The 19391-nt window shown below is 39.4% G+C and overlaps 1 pseudogene; it reads left to right on the top strand.

The window, feature by feature from the left end:
* Positions 1–1423: 1423 nt before the first annotated feature.
* On the top strand, positions 1424–10817 carry LOC144577195 (small ribosomal subunit protein uS2-like; annotated as a pseudogene).
* Positions 10818–19391: the final 8574 nt, after the last annotated feature.

Genomic DNA, 19391 nt, shown 5'->3' with positions numbered 1-19391 from the left:
TCTTCACTGAGAGCTGCAATCCTGAGTTGCTTCTACAACGGCATCTTCCTCAATCCGGCACATACTCCTTGATGAGTGGAAGAAAGAAAACATATTGAGGACTCACTCTGAGCCAAGAAGTGTATATTACATATAAAATCTCATTATGATCTCATTTGACTGCTGAGCAAACTGAGGCTTGAAGAAAGAGAGTGATTTTCTCTAGGTCATTGCTATCTGATCATATTTTCTAGATAATGGAAATATTCTATTTGTGCTGTCCAATATGGACCCTAGACTGCTGATTACGTGAAATGTGATCAGTGCGACTCAGAAACTAAGTATTTAATTTTATGTAATCTTAGTTCATTTACATTTACATAGCCACCTGTAGCTGGTTGTTGCCATATTGGAGAGTGCAGCTATAGAAGATGAAATCGCTAGATGTACTAGACTCTGTGCTATCCTGCTCTTCTTGAGTGCAAAGCTAGGATTTTTTTCAATATGTGAGTAAGCATGGCTTAAGGCTTCCAAGTTTTTTCTTAATGTGTTAGGGGAAAACCCCTTGCCAGCAGAAGACAGGCAGTCCTGATGGCAGGGGTAGTGTGAAGAACATCCAGCCACACATGGCACACACATTTCCTCCTTGCTCGGAACTAGAACTCCTTTTATACCACAGCCCTAAAAACTAGTCAGCTTTTGCATGAGTGAATTTCCCTTGTTGCAATAGCAATCTTTGAAAAATTTCTAGTGTTACTGGTACAATAAGAAGATCAACCAAGGTCCTAAGTAGGGAGGACTTCTGAAATCCCTTAGTGGGAAAATAGGAAAAAGGCTGCTTGTTGTTAGGGTGAGGCATTATAGTACTATAGGGCAAAGAGTTTTAGATTTTCTTTCTTTTTTTCTTCTTCTTCTTCTTTTTTTTTTTTTCTGAGACAGTCTTGCTCTGTCTCAAACATGGATTGCCCAGGCTGGAGTGCAGTAGTGTGATCTCAGCTCACTGCAACCTCTGCCACCCAAGTTCAAGTAATTCTCATTCTCAGTCTCCTGAGTAGATGGGATTACAGGACCCCGCCACCACACCTGGCTAATTTTTGTAGTTTTAGTAGAGACAGGGTTTCACCATGTTGGTCAGGCTGGTCTCAAACTCCTGATCTTGTGATTTGCCTGCCTTGGCCTCCCAAAGTGCCAGGATTACAGGCATGAGCCACAGAGCCTAGTCGAGTTTTAGATTTTATTTTTGCCATCTTCAGGATTTCAAAAGCCATATCATCAACAATATGTTTGCTGCCAACCTGAATATAAAGATGTGATGACTCAATTCTTCCTATGGCCTGGGCTGACAGAAAGACTTCAGAATTCTAAATAAATACAGTTGGCCCTTGAACAACACAGATTTGAACTTCACAGGGCCACTTATACCAGGCTTTTTTTTCAACCAAATATGGATGGAGACTATTCATGGCATGTTTACACGGGTGTCACAGGGCCAGCTACTGGACTTGAGTATGCACGGATTTGGGTATGTTTGGGAAGTCCTATTACCACAGGTCCTTGTTGCAACGGGGAGGCTGTAGCAGCGTTTGTTTTTTGGTCTTTACTATTGCTGTCATTATGATTGCTAATAAGGCATTTAGTTTGTGTAGGAAAGACTGGGCAGGGCAAATGTTAGATACATTACCATATATGCAGAGAATTTATGTGTGTGGGGCCGAAAATAGCCTTGTAATTTCTGGAAAAATGATTTATTCTCTAATGTATTCATTCAGCCAATACTTAACAAAATTCACAATCAAATAAAATACTGACAGGTGCCAGAAAGAAAATGCTCAGGAAGCTGCAGTAGTAGAGGAAGAACTACTTTGGACAAGATAGAAACTTTCTGAAGAGTTGACCTAAAGCTCACACATGAATGATGAAGAGCAAGCGATGACAATAGAGTAGGATAAGCATTCTGAGCAGGAGAAATTTTTAAAAAGGCTCTGAGGTATATCAGATCTTGGAACATTCAAGGGTAATTATCAAATTCCTGATGATTATTAGATGTTTAAGAGAAGATGTCAAGTAGGCAACTGGATATGCAGATATAGAGCTCAGGGGAGAGGACAATACATTTGGGAGTCATCAGTCGTAGATGGTATTAAAATAATGGGGCTGGGTGAGATCACTTAGAAGCTGTGTAGGTAGAAAAGAGACAAAGGACTAAGACTTAACCTGAGGAACTGCAACATTTAGAGATTAAGCAAAAAAGTAAGGTAATACAAAGCAAAATTAAAAGCAGCAGCTCAGAAAATGAGAGGAAAATCAGGACTGGTGTCATGGAAGCCCTACAGAAAATAGTCTTTTGAGGAAGAGCTAAAGAGGTCAAATTCTACTGAGAGTAAAATGCAGCAGAAGGCCCACTGGATTTGGCAGGAGGGAAGACTATTGATAAACTTGTTAAGGGAAATTCCATCAAGGTACTAGAGATGGAGGCCAGTTAGAGTGTACTGAAGAGTGAAAGGGGGAATATACTCTTGAATATTTTACTTTTGTTTATAAACTTTTTTTTTTTAGATGGAGTTTCGCTCTTGCCCAGGCTAGGCATGCAAAGGCGTGATCTCGGTTCACCACAACGTCCTCCCCACAGGTTCAAGCTATTCTTCTGTCTCAGCCTCCCAAGTAGCTGAGATTACAAGCATGCGCCACCACTCCTGGCTAATTTTGTATTTTTAAGAGAGACGGGGTTTCTCCATGTTGATCTGCCATAAAGAAAAGAGAACATGGCAGTACCTGGAGGGGGATGTGGAATAAAATAGTTTTTAAAGTGAACAATATTTAAGAATATGTTGATGGAAAGGATTCAACAGAGAGGAAGAGATTGGCGATGCAGAATAGAAAGAGGATAATCAAAGGACTGGTATTCATGGGAAATGAAAATGAAACTGAGCACAGCTGAGCAGCTGGTCCTTGGAAGGAAGAGGGATTTTAACAGTAGGGAGGGAGGAGAAGAAACATCCAGAAGAAAGAAGGGTTATAGATTAACAGTGGGGAAATGAAGAGCTACCCTTAGGTGGCTTCATTTTCTCACTGAAGTCAGGCAAGGGCATCAAATGAATGTTAGGACTGTGGAAGGAGGCAGAGTGCTTGAGAAGAGCAAGAATATAAAACCACCTAAGTAATCAGTTGGAATATTCATCAGTGCTGAGTGCCCAATTGGGACTCAAGATTTGTGATTACAGTGCTAAGATGAAGTAGACTCTAATTTTGTAATTTTCTTCTAGGAGTGGGCACAGAGAAAACAGTTAAATTCAGCCAGAGTTGGAACTTTGTCATGTGAAAGAGGGGCAAAGGAGTTGAGACCTTGGTAAAGGAATTATTAAAATGGTAGGCCCAGGAAAACCTGACAAGGTAGGTCAATGGCTTAGAAATGAAGAATTGTTGTATGAAGTTGCTAGAGAGAGTAAGCAGGAAGGGTTGGAAGTGAGTATTAGAAAGCGAGGTGCCTGAGTATGAAATTTAGGAGGCGGTGCATTTACTAGGGATCTCAAGGCTCAGACTGTGACCGTGGGAATGCAAAAGGAGGTCACTGGAGGAGAAGTGGTCAAGCAACTGGCAGATGGGGTGTTGACTGGGCCATCAAGATGGCTGATGCAGAGATAATAATGCCAGATTTTAGAGCAGGAAATTTGAATTATTTAGGATTTGGTATGAAATTCATGTTTTTCCTTTGCTGTATGAGATGCAGCAGTGTGGTAGAGTCAGGGCTCCAGATTTTGAATTCTATCTATCACTTAAAGTTTAGAACCCTGGGCAATTTTGTCCTTTTCTTTATCCTGAACTCTCTCCCTTCCTTCTTTCCCTTACTTTCTTTTTGAGACTCTCCTAGATGTCAAGCATCATGCAAGGTGATAGGGATATAATAGTGAGAAAGGAGACATAGCATCTGCTCCTTAAGGCTTATACTGGAGATAGAGGCAATCCAATAATTAAACAAATATATACTTATGAAATGTGACAAATGTTGTGAAATAAAGTATTAGTGGCTATTAGATTTTGTCACAAATGGTCTGCCTTCATTAAGAGGAAGAGAGAGTCAGGAAAGCTTTCCCTGAGGAAAGATGTTTGAGATGAGATCTTGAAGGATGAATAGGAGTTAACTTGGACTGAGGTGTAGGGGCCAGAAGAGATGGGGATTATTTTACAGGCGAAAGAACCTGTACATGCAAAATCGCTAGCGTTAGAGGGATCTTGTCATTTAGAGAAACTGACATGTAAGATTAGTGTTTCTGGAGCTTAGAGAACAAAGGCATGAGACGGCATTGAAAGCTGAGTGGAGGCCAGCCTTTGCAGCATGATTTAGGTTACATATTTTGGTCCTTAACTCAAAAGCGACAGGAAGAATTTCAAAGCATTTGTGTAAAGAAGTTGCAGAATGATATTTGTATTTTTCAAGAGATCACTACTACTGTGTAAGGAAAATTGAAGAATGATAGAGGTGAACATGGAAATTATCTGCAGGCAATGGTAGTAGTCTAGGAGAGAGACTAATTAGCCTCAAGGTAAAGAATGTTCAGTGGAAAGAAGTGAATGGACTTGAGGAATAATTAGACAAACAGGACCACAAGATGGTATGAATGAGATTTGATAGGAAGGAGTCAAGAATTATGTTAATTTTAGGTTTATGGCATCTCACCAAGCTTTGTCTTCATCTCCATAATAGAAATCATGTATGGGAAGGTGATTTATAGAATGCTATTTTTATTATTTGTGAGGATATTTAGGAGTGAACTATATACTAGTAAGCTAATCATCAGATGGCCTATTTCTCAAAGGAGATGGTAAGATCCTTGAGGACAAATACTAACTATGCATTATTTTATGTCTCTAGTTCATATCATATTGTACTCATAACAGGGTAATTAGTTTTGCCCTCTCTGATGGTTCTTGATCTTTTTGCCCTAAGATTCAGCATTACATTTCCCTACTTGCTTTTATATTGTAGCAGGGCTGGTCCCTGAGGTCTCTTACCTTAGGCTCCTACATCAACCAGCTAGCTTCTGTCTGGGTTTGCTTGGTGCAATGTGCTGCTGAGAGACTAGCAATAGGAAGAAGGGAGAAGCCAGGGTTTTTCTTCTCTCTGTGTCTTGGGTAGTATCTCAGGCCCTGAACTCATGGTGATTCTGGGTTCGGCCAGGTGACCTGGATGCTGAGGTACTTGTCTTTGTCTTTTAAGTCTAGTGTTGGTAGTAACTACCTACTGGTGCTAGGCTCTGGAGTGCCTCATGGTCTCTTGTATAACCTCTCACTCTTTCAACACCTGTGTAACCAATTTCTTGTATTAAAATTTTCTGTTTTAGACATTTAGAATGGTTATTGTTACATCCTGTCAGGTTAGATCTTGACTTAAATACACATGGGCCAACGTTGATTAATTGTGAAATAGCATTCTTTTCCACGATGCAATATTTATGGACAAATAATCTTTGAAACTTTAAAACAATAAAAAACAAAAGATACTGTCAACATAAATATCAAAATTATAAGCAAACTTAGACTGGCATTCCTTGTAATTTAGCAATAACAACACTAATTATACGTTTTTCAACTTACTTTTTCAGCTGACTAAGCTTCAGAGCTGAGACAAATGTTTCACTTAATGTTCTTTAAATAGCATTTAGCTAGTTTTAATTTGAAGAAAAAAACATTCTTCAGTAGAGACAGGGAGAGAAATCATCAAAAAATAAAATATGCAAATAACATACTTTAGAAAAACTTGTCATTATGTCATAGTATTACATGCTATCTTGGCAAATTTATGGATAGTTTTAATTTTTTGCTTTACTTGGTAATGGTTTTATACAAAACAGTGATATCATTGGCAAACATTCTGTTATGTTGCAAGGAAATTTACTCGGAGTCTTCTCTGTGTTTCTTACAATAGAATGTTTTTTCAAGATAGCATTATTAATTGATTTACTGATATATTTCTTGGCTTATTAAAAATTTATGGAATGACTACTCTATTTTTCTTAAAAGATAAAATATTTACATATAGAATAATTATTTTCTAGACCTTCGTTGAACATTATTGAGGTCATCAATCTATTTTTAAAATAATTTATTCAGATAAAATTCACATAAAAAAATTACCCATCTTACAGTGAACAACTCAGGGCAGTTAGCATCCATAATATTGTGTAATTATCACCTCTATACAGTTTCAGATTCCATCATTCCCAAGTAAAACTCTTTACCCATTAAATAGTTTCTTCCCATTCCCTCTCCCGCCAGTCCCTGACAACCACCAATCTTCATTCTTTATGGATTTATGTATTCTGGATATATCATAAAAATAAAATCATATGAGATGAAACCTTTTGTATCTGGTTTCTTTCATGGCTAACAATCCATTTGCATGTACAGCCATTCTTGGTATCCATGGGGGATTGATTCCAGGACCCCTAAGGATACCAATGATACAAAATAGAGTAGTATTTGTATGTAACACATGCACATCCTCTCATATACTTCAAATTATCTTTAGATTACTTATAATATTTACTACAATGAGAATACTATATAAGTAATTGCTACACTATATCATTTATGAAACAATGACAAAAAAAAACGTTTGTATATGTTCATACAGACACAATGTTTTAGTGTATTTTGGATTCATAGCTGGTTGAATCCATGGATGCAAAACCCAGGAAATGGAGGGCTAACAGAATATAATACAAATGTGTTTGTTCTTTCATCTGTTGGTGGACATTTGAAATGCTTCCAACTTTTAGTTGTTGCAAATAGTGGTGCTATGAACAATTATGTGCACATGAACTTATTTGCATATCTCTTTCCACTTCTTTTGTGTATAGTCCTAAAAGAGGAATTGTAAGGTCATATGGCAATTTTGTGTTTGACTTATTGAGGAATTGCCAAATTATTTTCTGTGGTGGCTGAACTTTTTTACATTCCTAACAGCAAGGTACAAGAGTCCCAATTTATCTGTGTCTTGGCCAATACTTGTTCTTTTCTGCTTTAAAAAAATACTATTATAGTTGTCCTAGTGGGTGTGTGGTAGTACTTCATTGTCATTTTGATTTGCTTTTCTCAAATGACTAACAATGTTGAGCATTTTTTTCATGTGCTTGTTGGCCATTTGTGTATCTTCACTGGTGAGGTGTCTGTTTAAGTTTTGCCCCTCTTTTAAATTGGGTCGTTTGTCTTTCTGTTGTTGAGATGTGAGAATTTGTTAGATATTCTGGATACTAAGCCTTTGTCAGATAAAACATTAGCAAATATTTCCTCTCATTCTGTAGGTTTTCTTTTTAATGTCCATTGAAACACAAAAGTTTTAAATTTTGATGAAATCTAATCTATCTGCTTTTTCTTTTGCTGCTGATGCTTTTGATGTCACATCCAAGAATCCATTGCCAAACTCCCTTGGCAACGATGAAGACTGATCTGCTTTTATTTCATTTAATTTTTTAAAAATGAATTTTATTCTGTATATTTAAGGTGTATAACATAATCATGTTATGGAATACATATAGATAGTAGTACTAAGGTTACTATACTGAAGCGAATTAACATATCCATCATCTCACAGTTACCCAGTTTTGTTTTGTTTTGTTTTGTTTTTGCGTGTGGCAGGAGCAGTTAAAAATCTATTCATTTAACATCAATTGCAAATACAGTACAATTTTATTATTTATAGCCCTCATGTTATATATTACATTTCTAGACCTGCTTATTCTACATATCTGCTACTTTGTATCTTCTGACCTACATCTCCCGATTTCCTTCCCATTTCTCTTCTCCCCTGCTGCTACTAACCACTATTTTATTCTCTGTATCTGCATATTTAAAATTTATTTTAAATTCCATATATAAGTGAGATCATGGAACATTTTTCTCTTGGTGTCTAGCTTATTTTACTTAGTATAATGTCCTCCAAGCTCTGTTGTACAACATGGCAAGAGCTTGCTATTTTTTAGGGCTTAATAATATTCATGTATATATGCCACTATTTCTTTCCCTTTCATTCATCAATAGACACTTAGGTTGTTTCCATATCTTGGCTGTTGCCCACAATGCTGCAATGAACACAGGAGGGCAGATACCTTTATAAGATCATGATTTATTTTTTTGGGTATTTACCCAGATAAAGGTTTGCTGAACCATATGGTAGTTTTATTTTTAATTTATTTAGAAACCTCCATATTGTTTTTCATAGTTGTACCAGTATTCATTTTCACCAACAGTGCACAAGAGTTCACTTTTCTCCATACCCTCATCAACATTTATCTTTTGACTTTCTAATAGCCATACAAACAAATATGAGGTAGTATTACATGATAGTTTTAATTTGCATTTCCCTAATTAATGATATTGAGCACCTTTTTGTATTCCTTTTGGGAATTTTTTTTGGTCTTCTTTTGAGAAATGTCTCTTCAAGTCTTTTGCCTATTTTAAAATCAGCTTATTTATTTTACTGCTATTGAATTGTATGAACTCTTTATAAATTTTGGACATTAACCCTTTATTAGATATATGGTTTGCAAGTATTTTTCCTATCTGTCAGCTGCTATTTCCTTTTGTTGATTGTTTCCTTTGCTGTGCTAAAGGTTTTTGGAATGATGTAGTGCCGTTTATTTACTTTTGAATTTGTTGCCTGAGCTTTTGGTGTATTATCTAAGAAGTCATTGCCAAGACCATGTCCAAGAGCTTTTTCCCCATATTCTCTTCTAGTTTTCACAATTTGGAAACTTACATTTAGGTCTTTTATCCACTTTGAGTTGGTTTTTGTGCATGGCATAAAATAGGCATCCAGTTTCATTCTTTTGCACGTGGAAATAGTTTTCTCAGCACCAGAGATTATTCTTTCCTCATGTGTCCTCTTGGGGCCTTTGTCAGAAATTAGTTGACTGTAGCCATGCTACCCACAGAGGGGTCCAAATGGTGCTATCATGGATTTCTGTCATAACTTAAAGGGAAACTTTCACAATATCCAAAGCCCTTGGTGTCTCACAAATGAAAGAGGAGGATGTTCTCAAGTTTTTTGCTGCAGGAACACACTTAGGTGGCAATAACCTTGACTTCAAAATGGAACAGTACATCTATGAGAGAAAAAGTGATGGCATCTACATCATACATATGAAGAGGACCTGGGAGAAGCTTCTGCTGGCAGCTTGTGTCATTGTTGCCACTGAAAACTCTGCTGATGTCAGTGTCATGTCCTCCAGGAATATTAGCCAACGGGCTTTGCTAAAGTTCGCTGCTACCATTGAAGCTACTCCTATTACTTGCTGCTTCACCCCTGAAAATGTTACTAATCAGATCCAGACAGTCTTTTGGAAGCCATGGGTCTGATAGCTACTGAGAGGGTACTTGACCACCACCCTCTCATAGAGGCATCTTGTGGAACCTGCCTACTACTGCTTTGTGTAACACAGATCCACCTCTGCACTACGTGAACATTGCCATCCCATGCAACATCAAGGGAACTCACTTAGTGGGTGTGATGTGATGCATACTGGCCTGAGAAATGCTTTGCATGTGTGGCACCATCTGCTGTGAAAACCTGTGAGGGTTATGCCTGATCTCTACTTCTACAGAAATCCTGAAGAGCATGAAAAGGTAGAGCAGGCTGCTGCAGCAAAAGCTGTAACCAAGCAGGAATTTCCAATTGAATAGACTTATTCAGCTCTTGAGTGTACTGCTATTCAGCCTGAGGTTGCAGACTGGTCTGGAGGTGTACAGTGCAGGTACCCTCTGTGCCTATTTAGCAGTTCCCTACTGAAGACTTAAGTGCTCAGCCTGCCGTGGAAGACTGGTCTGCAGCTCCCACTGCTCAGGCCACTAAATGGGTAGGAAAAACCACTGAGTGGTTTAAAAAAATTTTTTTCACAGACTTAAGCAACACAGAAATAAGGTTGATGGAAAATAATAATCAATTTCTTACAAAAATTTAGTTGACTGTATATGTTAAGATTTATTTCTGGGTTCTTTATTTAGTTCCACTGGTCTGTGTATCTGTTTTTATGCTAGTAACATACTGTTTTGATTATTATAGCTTTGTGATTTAATTTAAAATCAGAAAGTGTGATGCTCCCAGTTTTGTTTTTCTTTCTTAGTACTGTTTTGACTATTTGGAGTTTTTATGTTTCTATACAAATTTTGGAATTGTTTTTCCCTACTATTATAAAGAATACCATTGGGATTCTTTCCCCAGTTTCATTGAATTATTTATTTGTGTTCTTGTATATTTGTTTTAGTTTCCTTAAGGCCATTATATTGAATTTCTTTTTATACATTTCATAAATTTTCATTTCTTTAGGGTCAGTTCCTGAAGAATTATTGTGTTACTTTGGTGGTTTCACGTTTTCTTGCTTTTTTGTCTCTTGTTTTCCTGCATGATGTCTCAACTCTGATGGTGCAGTTACCTCCTCCAAACTTTAAAGAGTAGCTTTTGTAGGGGAAGACTTTCACCTGCAGATGGGCCTGAGCTTTCTAGGTAGGCGGGATGCAGTGGCTCTGGTTCCTTGTGAGTGCAATGATGTAGTCTCCATTCAGCTTCTTTTGTGTTCAATGTCAAGAATGATCACAAGTGCCTCAGTGTTCTATGCTGCAGGAATTTATGGCAGTGACAGTGGCTGTGTAGGTTATAAAGGCCAGGGTTTTAGCAATTCTTTTGTTCGTGTCTTTCTCTCAGTGGGAAGTTAGCTGAGGGGATATCTCTTGATGTTGGGTCTGACACAGCCCTCAGGCAGCTGCAACAACACTGGGATCCAGGGGAATGGTGCTTGGAGCAGGTTCCTGGGCTTAGTGAAACAACTGTAGCAACTGAGACTTGAGGCAGAAGTTCACTTTTCAAGGTCCAAGTTAATGCAGTTCTCCAACTAAGCCAGGATCTGCTGCTCTGAGGCACACCTCAATAGCTCAGGCCCAGGGGCTTGGGATATGGTTGTGGTCTATCCCTGGTGAGCAGAGAATAGCACTGGCATGGCTCTGGGGAAAATGGGTGCTTCAGTGGCTTGGGCTAGAAGGAGCAGGGCCCAGCTGCAATTCAGGACCCCAAACCAACAGGGTACATTGACTCTGGAATGAAGATGATGGAGTATCTTTGTGGTAGCTTGGACCTAGTGGGTAGGGCATATCAGCAATTTGTCTCAGGAGTGACGTGTTACCAGGTGGGCATATTGCAGTGGCAGCAAAACCTCAGGGTTGGAGGAGTGCAATAGCTACTCATCCCTGAGCTAGGATGCACTCTGGCAGCGACTCAGTTTTAAGGTGGTGCAGTGCAGTAGCAGCATGGGTCACGGAGTTGGGGACACAGTACTGGCTTTTTCACTAGAGGTAGCTCAGTATGGACTCTGAGGAGGTTCTTAAGCTAGATTCAAAGGCTGTGAGGACAACAGGAGTCTCTAGCAGTGAAGACTCAGGTATTCATGAAGGTTATGGCAGGTGTTGGGATCTTATTTACTTTTTCTCTTCAAGAGGGAATCCCTCCTGGTTCTGAGCTGATTCCAGCTGGGATGATGGGGATACTGGAGGGAAGGTGTTTCCTGCTTTTCTCTTTGTGGCCATCCTGGGTTTCTATGCTCCACAGGATTTCTGCCACTGCTTTACTGTTCTGTGGAGCTCTCTTTTAGTTATTTTGGTCAAAATATAGTTGCTTATTCCTTGGGGGGTTTTTCGTTTTTTGTGGGGAGGGAAGAGTGCTAGGAGATTCTAGTTGGCCTTCTTGCTGACATCACTCTCCAATCTACTCTTAATGTTTGTAAATTTTTTGAATATGTCTTTCATATCATGTACAACTTGCTCTATATAAAACCATATACATACATATGTGTGCATATGTATATGTATGTGTGACACATGACACACAGTCCTTTCCAAAGACTTTTTAAATTTATTGAATCATTTGATTTTTTAACACTGTCTTGAAGTAAATGAAGCAATGGTGATTATTCTCATTTTAGAGATTAAAAAGCCTAAACTTTTGTTTATTATTATTATACTTTAAGTTCTGGGGTACATGTGCCGAACGTGCAGGTTTGTTGCATAGGTATACACATGCATGATGGTTTGTGGCATCCATCACCCCATCACCTACATTAGGTATTTCTCCTAATGCTAACCCTCCCCTCTCCCCCCACCCCTTGCAATGCCTTCCCTAGACCCCATCCCCTAACAGGCCCCAGTATGTGATGTTCCCTTCCCTGTGTCCATGTGTTCTCATTGTTCAACACCCACTTACAAGTTAGAACATGTGGTGTTTGAAAAAACCTAAACTTTAATAAGGGAAAACTACCTGCCAATGACTTATGGATGGTAAACAGATACAATATATAAATTCAGCTGTTTGATGCCAATCATGTGTCTCCCATTTTACCATCTTGTTCCACTAGCTTGTTCCAAAATATTGAGTAATGTGAAGCAAGGAAGAAAACCAACATTTGTTGTGTCTTTATTATGCACAAGACTTAATTAAGGTGCACTTACATACACCATTGCACAGCTCTTACATCGTCCCAGAGGGATGTTGATATTCTGATTTTAAGATGAGGAAAATGAGGCTTAGAGAGTTTGCAATTCACTGTGTATTATAAAATAGCCAGTATCACAGCTTTTGTTCAATCCCTAATTGGCATGATTACTTGCGATAATATAGCACTTAAAAGAAAGCCTAGTGGCATGGGCTTGTTTCAAAGACAGATACTAATAGAATAAGACCCCAAAATGGAATGTAATATCATAATTTTCTTCTTTGTCTTCAGTCTCTTGTGTTTAATAAAATCTGAGCATTTGTTTGATATTCTTACACCTCATCTACTTAAATGATGTCTTGCTTTTTAAAACTATCCCTTCAACCAGTATCCTTTTCCTGACAATATTAAGTGTTCCCCCCAACCAGGGATGTGGAACTATTTCCCACAGCTTCAGCCTCCAGTTTCAGCTGGCCAGGCCCTATGGTATAGCTCTTCCAATCACCATGGAACCTCATCTGGTACTTAACAAATCCTGCCCCTCCCATCCATACTCTTGGCACAAGGACAGGAAATTAAGAGTTAAGAGAAATTCACTTCTGACCTTTAATTCACTTCTTAATAAAAGCATTCAGAGTCACTTGCATGCTTTATGACAGACCTAAGGAGAGCCAATTTAATGGCACTTTAAAAGTAAACCCATTCATCTTCATGCCCTAGCATCTTTTTCAGTGTGTCAACCCTCAAAGTCAATTGCTAGCCCAGAGCAGCGGTCCATGATACAATCCCACTCAGTGTCCAGCACAGAATAGGTGCATAAGCATTGACTGTGCTCAATGAGTATTACTTGTTCTTGAAAAGTGAATGACAGTGCCCTACATAGCAAAATAAATTAATGATAGAATTGTCCCAGTTTTATATTTTTCTCTTTCATTTGTTTGTTTGTTTGAGATAGAGTTTCACTCTTGTCACCCAGCCTGGTGCAATGGTGCAATCATGGCTCACTGCAACTTTTGCCTCCCAGGTTCAAGCGATTCTCCTGCCTTAGCCTCCCGAGTAGCTGAGATTACAGGTGCCTGTGCCACCATACCCAGCTAATTTTTGTATTTTTACATGTTGACCAGGCTGGTCTTGAACTCCTGACCTCAGGCGATCCTGCCCACCTTGGCCTCCCAAAGTGTTGGGATTACAGGTGTGAGTCACCTGACCCAGCCATTTTTTTCTTAAAACTGTTGGTGCATTTGATGTAATATTTTTACTAGACATGACTCTTTTGGCTGTTTAAGAAAGAAACACATTGAAACTGGCTCAAGAAAACAAAAGAGGGAATTTATTAGCACACTTTCTAGCCAATGCTGGATCCAGATAGCTTCAGGAAACTGCCCCTCTCTCTGTTGTGGTGGGTTTTCTCTGCCTAGTTTCATTCTCAAGCAAGTTCTCGTGGCAGCAAGGTGGCCACTGACTTTCAGCCGTATTATCTTACCAGTGTCACCATTTCAGCTGGAAGACAGATCTGCTGTGCTAGCAATGCAGCTCTAATCCTGAGACTGCTTGTCATGCCTGGATTGGTTCATGCCTGGACCAATCAGGTGGCCAGAATGCTTTTGGACTCTTATCGGTTGGATATGGGTCTCACACTCACCCCTGAAGCCCAGAGGGGAGTATCAATCCCCCTGAATGACATAGACCAAGACTAGGGAAGGGAATTCCCAAAAGAAAATTTGGCTGACACATTTGGATGTGGAAAAAGGGGGTGAATAGGTAAAACAACAAATTTCCACCACATATATTATCTAGTACATGATGATTTAGAAATTATAAATTTGAACATAAAACTACAAGTTTGATTTTTTTGGGGTTAGACAAAAGCATTATAATTTTTAAGTGTTCTGCAGTTGGAGCAGAAGGTGAATATCAAATTAGAATATATATTCAAAGAGCTTCTTTTGAAGCCTCTTTTACAGATATCTGAGTAAAAGCTGTAGTTGCCTATATTGATATATTTACTCTGTCCAATGCATTGCTTACTTTCAGCATTCTCTACTATTCATAGACTATTTGCTGTGTATCAGACATTGTATCTTACTTTGGGAATAAAATGTTAAATAAGAAAATATTCCTGTCCTCATGGAGGTTATAGTATAATGGAACTTACAAGATACATCTAATTAACTCTGGAGTTATTCAACTGATGCAACCAAGTTGTTACATTTTCAGAGAATGGATATGTAGATATATTCACTTTCTATAAGAATTAGTTAATTGAATATGTTGAATGCTGATAATTTGCTTGGATCTGTGTTAGACACATTGTACTGATGGCCATCTTCATCCTTAAAGTCATTCTGTGGTTCCCTTTAACACGTGGAGTGAGGTAAATTGGCTCAATGTCTTGCAGTGGGATGGGGGCTAGGTGTTTGCCCAGGACTGGCTTTTAAGCTTTTCAAGAATATCTTGCCTATATTGGGTGATCTGTAACTTTTCTTATGGTGTAAGCATCAGTCACACCCCCAAATATATGTATATACATAGTTTGTTTATAAAGGCCATTGGGGAAAAATTTTTCAAGAACATCTGGGAAAGCTGTGAGAACAATGTCATTAAGTCTGGCTCCTGTATTCTTTACGGATTCCATATCCAGTCCCCAGGCTCCCACCCTTGTTTCTTCATTCCTAAAGCATTGTAAATATAGTAAAGTCTACATGTATGTGCATGTGTATGGGGGGGGTGTGTGCACGCATGCACATGCATATGTGGTTGTGGTAGGAGGCTGGCCTCAGAGCCCTTGAGCAGGCTGTACATAAGGGGCTAAGTCCATGGGTAGAGAGAGCAGAGTTGCCTAGTTGAAAAAGCTCTGCACAAGGATTCTTATGACCTGGCTTTGAATCCTGGCCCTACCTCTTAGGAACTGTAGCCACTTACCATTTCAGTTGTCATTTCAATTACTAAAAGTGAGAGTCCACTTCCTTATACTTCATACCTCCCAGGTAGCTTATGAGAATCAAATACAACACAATCTACGAAAATTGCTTTGAGTATGGAGGAGAGTTGTTCATTTGTAAGGCTTTATTATGTATGCCACTGCTCTCTCTATCTGCCTTTGCTTGCCCTCTCTCACACAACTCATGATTTCTAGCATTCCGGAGGTGATATAGTTTATGCTTAGTGTAAACATGTCTCTGTTTCATTTTCCATTTTTTAATTTATTTTCATCCATCAACCGTTTCCTCCAGGGTCTCCTACATTCTAGATACTATACTAGGTGCCAGAGATGAGGAAGGAAGAATGACTGGGGAAGAGAGTATGAATTTTGGATTTACAGATGGTTTGAATCCTGACTGTATCTGTACAGCTTTGAAACAGTCAGCTAACTTCTCTACACATTCAGTTTCCCTATCTGTAAAACAGAAATAATTTCCATGATTTATCGGGACATGGCTGAGTGCTGGAGGGAACACATGGCTCAATAAATCAGCCATTATTTTCTTCAAGACATTTGCTCTGCCATCTAAGAGCTCACGGTTTAGAAATGGAGATAAGACTTTTAATAAAGATTATTCTAAATCAGGGGAGAGATTAACTGGCTGGGAAGGACCAAAGTCTCAGTGGTTGAGCAAGACATGACTTAATTGAAGGCACCTAGCTGGCAAGCGGCAGAATGTAGTCTTAACTCCAGATTTCCTAGGGAGTTTCCAACAAGGTAAAAAATCTTTAAGTTTACAAAACTATTGTTTGGGCCTTGATCTTTAAGAACATTCCTGAAGTTGGTAAATTTTCCAAACAAGAGAGGACATGGGAAATCCCACACCAGTCTAAGAAGCATACGCATAGTACTCATGGAATAAAAATTGTGGTTCATTTTTTCCTTAAATAAAATAATTAAATGTTTTATATGGAATTGAATGTTTCTGAGACAGAGAGTTCTGGCACCAAAAAGTTGTTTGATTTTACAACAAATGGTTAGCGTCAGAAAATTACTCATCGGTTGGCCAGTCTAGGACTCTTTGGTGGTCTTGTCCTGGTTTACAGGAATGTGGGCTCTCAGCCAGTCAGCATGATGCAGTCGTGTGTTGTTTCAGGTAGCAAATGTTACGTCTATTATGCAATAATCCCACTACAATCAGCTTTTCTAGACTCTTTCTTTCTGCTTCCCCCCGTTTCCCCACCAAATGCCCATAGCATAATTGTATCTACTTATGTTTCCTTCTTATGTATGATGATGTCCTTGAGAGATCACCTTGAATATCATCAAGAAGCAGGATAAAGTAGGGTTTTCAATGCTCCTCTTTAATAGGCGAAATAACAGCTCCCAAAGATAACGAGCCCTAATTCCTGGAATCTGTAAATGTTACCTTATTTGGAAAACAGTCATTGCCCCTTTGATTAAACAAAGGATCTGGAGATGGGGATGTCATGGGTTTCCTGCGTGGGCCCTAAATACGATCACCGATGTCTTCTAAGAGAGCAGCAGAGGGAGTTTTAGTATAGAACAAGAGGAGAAGGCATCACCACAGACACTAGAAGTAAATTGAAATGATTCAGACACAGGCCAGGAATGCCAATAGCTATCAGAGGCTGAAAGAGGAAAGGAAGAGTTCCCCTCATGAGCACCTGTAGGCAGCACGGCCCTACAACACCTTGATTTCAAACTCTGGCCTCCAAAACAGATAGAATAAATTTCTGTTAAAAGGAACACTTTTACACTGTTGGTGGGAGTGTAAATTAGTTCAACCATTGTGGGAGACAGTGTGGCGATTCCTCAAGGCCTTAGAAATAGAAATTCCATTTGACCCAGCAATCCCATTACTGGGTATATATCCAAAAGACTATAAATCGTTCTACTATAAGGACACATGTACACGAATGTTCATTGCAGCACTGTTTACAATAGCAAAGACCTGGAATCAACCCAAATGCCCATTGATAATAGACTGGATTGGAAAAATGTGGCACATATACACCATGGAATATTATGCAGCAATCAGAAATGATGAGTTTGTGTCGTTTGTAGGAACGTGGATGAATCTGGAAAACATCATCCTCAGCAAACTGACACAAGAACAGAAAATGAAACACCGCATATTCTCACTCATAGGTGGGTGATGAAAAATGAGAACACATGGACACAGAAAGGGGAGTACTAAACACTGGGGTCTATTGGGGGGAAAAGGGGAGGGCCAGTGGGAGGGGGAGGTGGGGAGGGATAGCCTGGGGAGAAATGCCAAATGTGGGTGAAGGGGAGAAGAAAAACAAAGCACACTGCCATGTGTGTACCTACGCAACTGTCTTGCATGCTCTGCTCATGTACCCCAAAACCTATAATCCAATAAAAAATTTAAAAAAAAAAAGAATAAATTTCTGTTGTTTTAAATCACTAAGTCTGTGATAATTTGTTACAGAAACTGTAGGAAATGAATACAACCTCTATCTTCTTTCCGTAACCATTCCTCCATTCTCAATACTACTGAGAATGTTTAAATTTTTTTTTTTTTGAGATGGAGTCTTGCCCTGTTGCCTAGGCTGGAGTGCAATGGTGCAATCTTGGCTCACTGCAACATCCGCTTCCTGGGTCGAAGCAATTCTCCTGCCTCAGCCTCTCAAGTAGTTGGGATTACAGGTGTTTGCCACCATGCCTGGCTAATTTTTTGTGTCTTTAGTAGAGATGGGATTTCACCATGTTGACCAGGCTGGTCTCGAACTCATGACCTTGTGATCCTTCCACCTCAGGCTCCCAAAGTGCTGGGACTACAGGCATGAGCCACCATGCCCAGCCTAAATTTTATTTTTGACAAAAGGTTTTATAAAATAAGCCCACCTGCATTTTAGGACATGATGAGAGCCACCATGCTATAGCAGGTAGAGCTGGAAGGGCCCTCCGAGACCATGCAAACTTTTGATTGTAAACTGAGAAGCCAGGAGAGAGGGTACTGTGCTCAGTGATCACTCAGTAAGTTAGCAGTATCATCAAGGCCTACCCTTAGAGTCAAGCCTTCTAACTTTGGTCAAGTGCTTTGTCTACCACAGATAGATAGAAGCACACAGCTATCTCTGTATAATTGCTGAGGACTTCTGGCTCAGCAGGTAGGTAAGAGAGAACTTATTTAAGCTTGTTTGAAGAACGTTACTTTTTTAGTGCATTGTAGATTGGTCCATTCATTCTGGTTAACAAACTCTAGAAACATTTTAGAGAAGAGAAGAAGACAACAGCTTTTTCTTCGAGAAACAGATATGATTAAATATGTCTCCTTTAGGAAGATACACAGTGTGGTTAGGTGTGTGGACTGTGGGATCACAGGGCCTGGCTAGAATTCTGCCTCTGCTTCTTCCTAGTGCTGTGAACTTGGGCAAGTTACTTTCTAGGAGCCTCAGACTTTTTAGCTGCTAAATAGAGGTAGTAACAGTACTTGTCTCTGACTATGATGAGGACTAAATAAGATGCTGTGTATAAAGGTGTCTTGCCTGGTCCCTGGCAATTAACCGAGGCTCCATATTTTTAATCTATTATTATATAAGGAAGTAAGTTGTAGCAAAGTATATGGATTTTATCTTTTTAATATTTGTTGTTTGGACATTTTACAGTGTAATCAGAAAGAGCAGTAAAGATGAAAAGCAGGTCTGACTCACAGCAAGCAGAACCTGCCCTGAGGCGCCCTGGTCTCCAGCGCAGCAGCTGCTGACGGTATTGTCAGGCTCCCAGAACTGATGGGAATCCTCGGACCTGTCTTCTGGGAAATGTGTGGCTATAAATGTTCATTAAATGAATAAATAAACAAGATCAAAGACACCTTGATCCTAGTGGAAGTGAGGTGAGCCCATTCCTGTAACCTAAACTCCAAGTTGCATGACAGCCTGACATTGCCTAGAGGGCTCGGAGCCGGTGGCGAAGGGAACCACACTCTCATCCCAGCCCAGCCACTCAGAGCTTGTGACTGGGGCATA

Source organism: Callithrix jacchus, chromosome 7, assembly GCF_049354715.1.
Source record: "Callithrix jacchus isolate 240 chromosome 7, calJac240_pri, whole genome shotgun sequence".
Lineage (NCBI taxonomy): Eukaryota > Metazoa > Chordata > Mammalia > Primates > Cebidae > Callithrix > Callithrix jacchus.
This window is presented reverse-complemented; position numbering and strand designations above follow the sequence as displayed.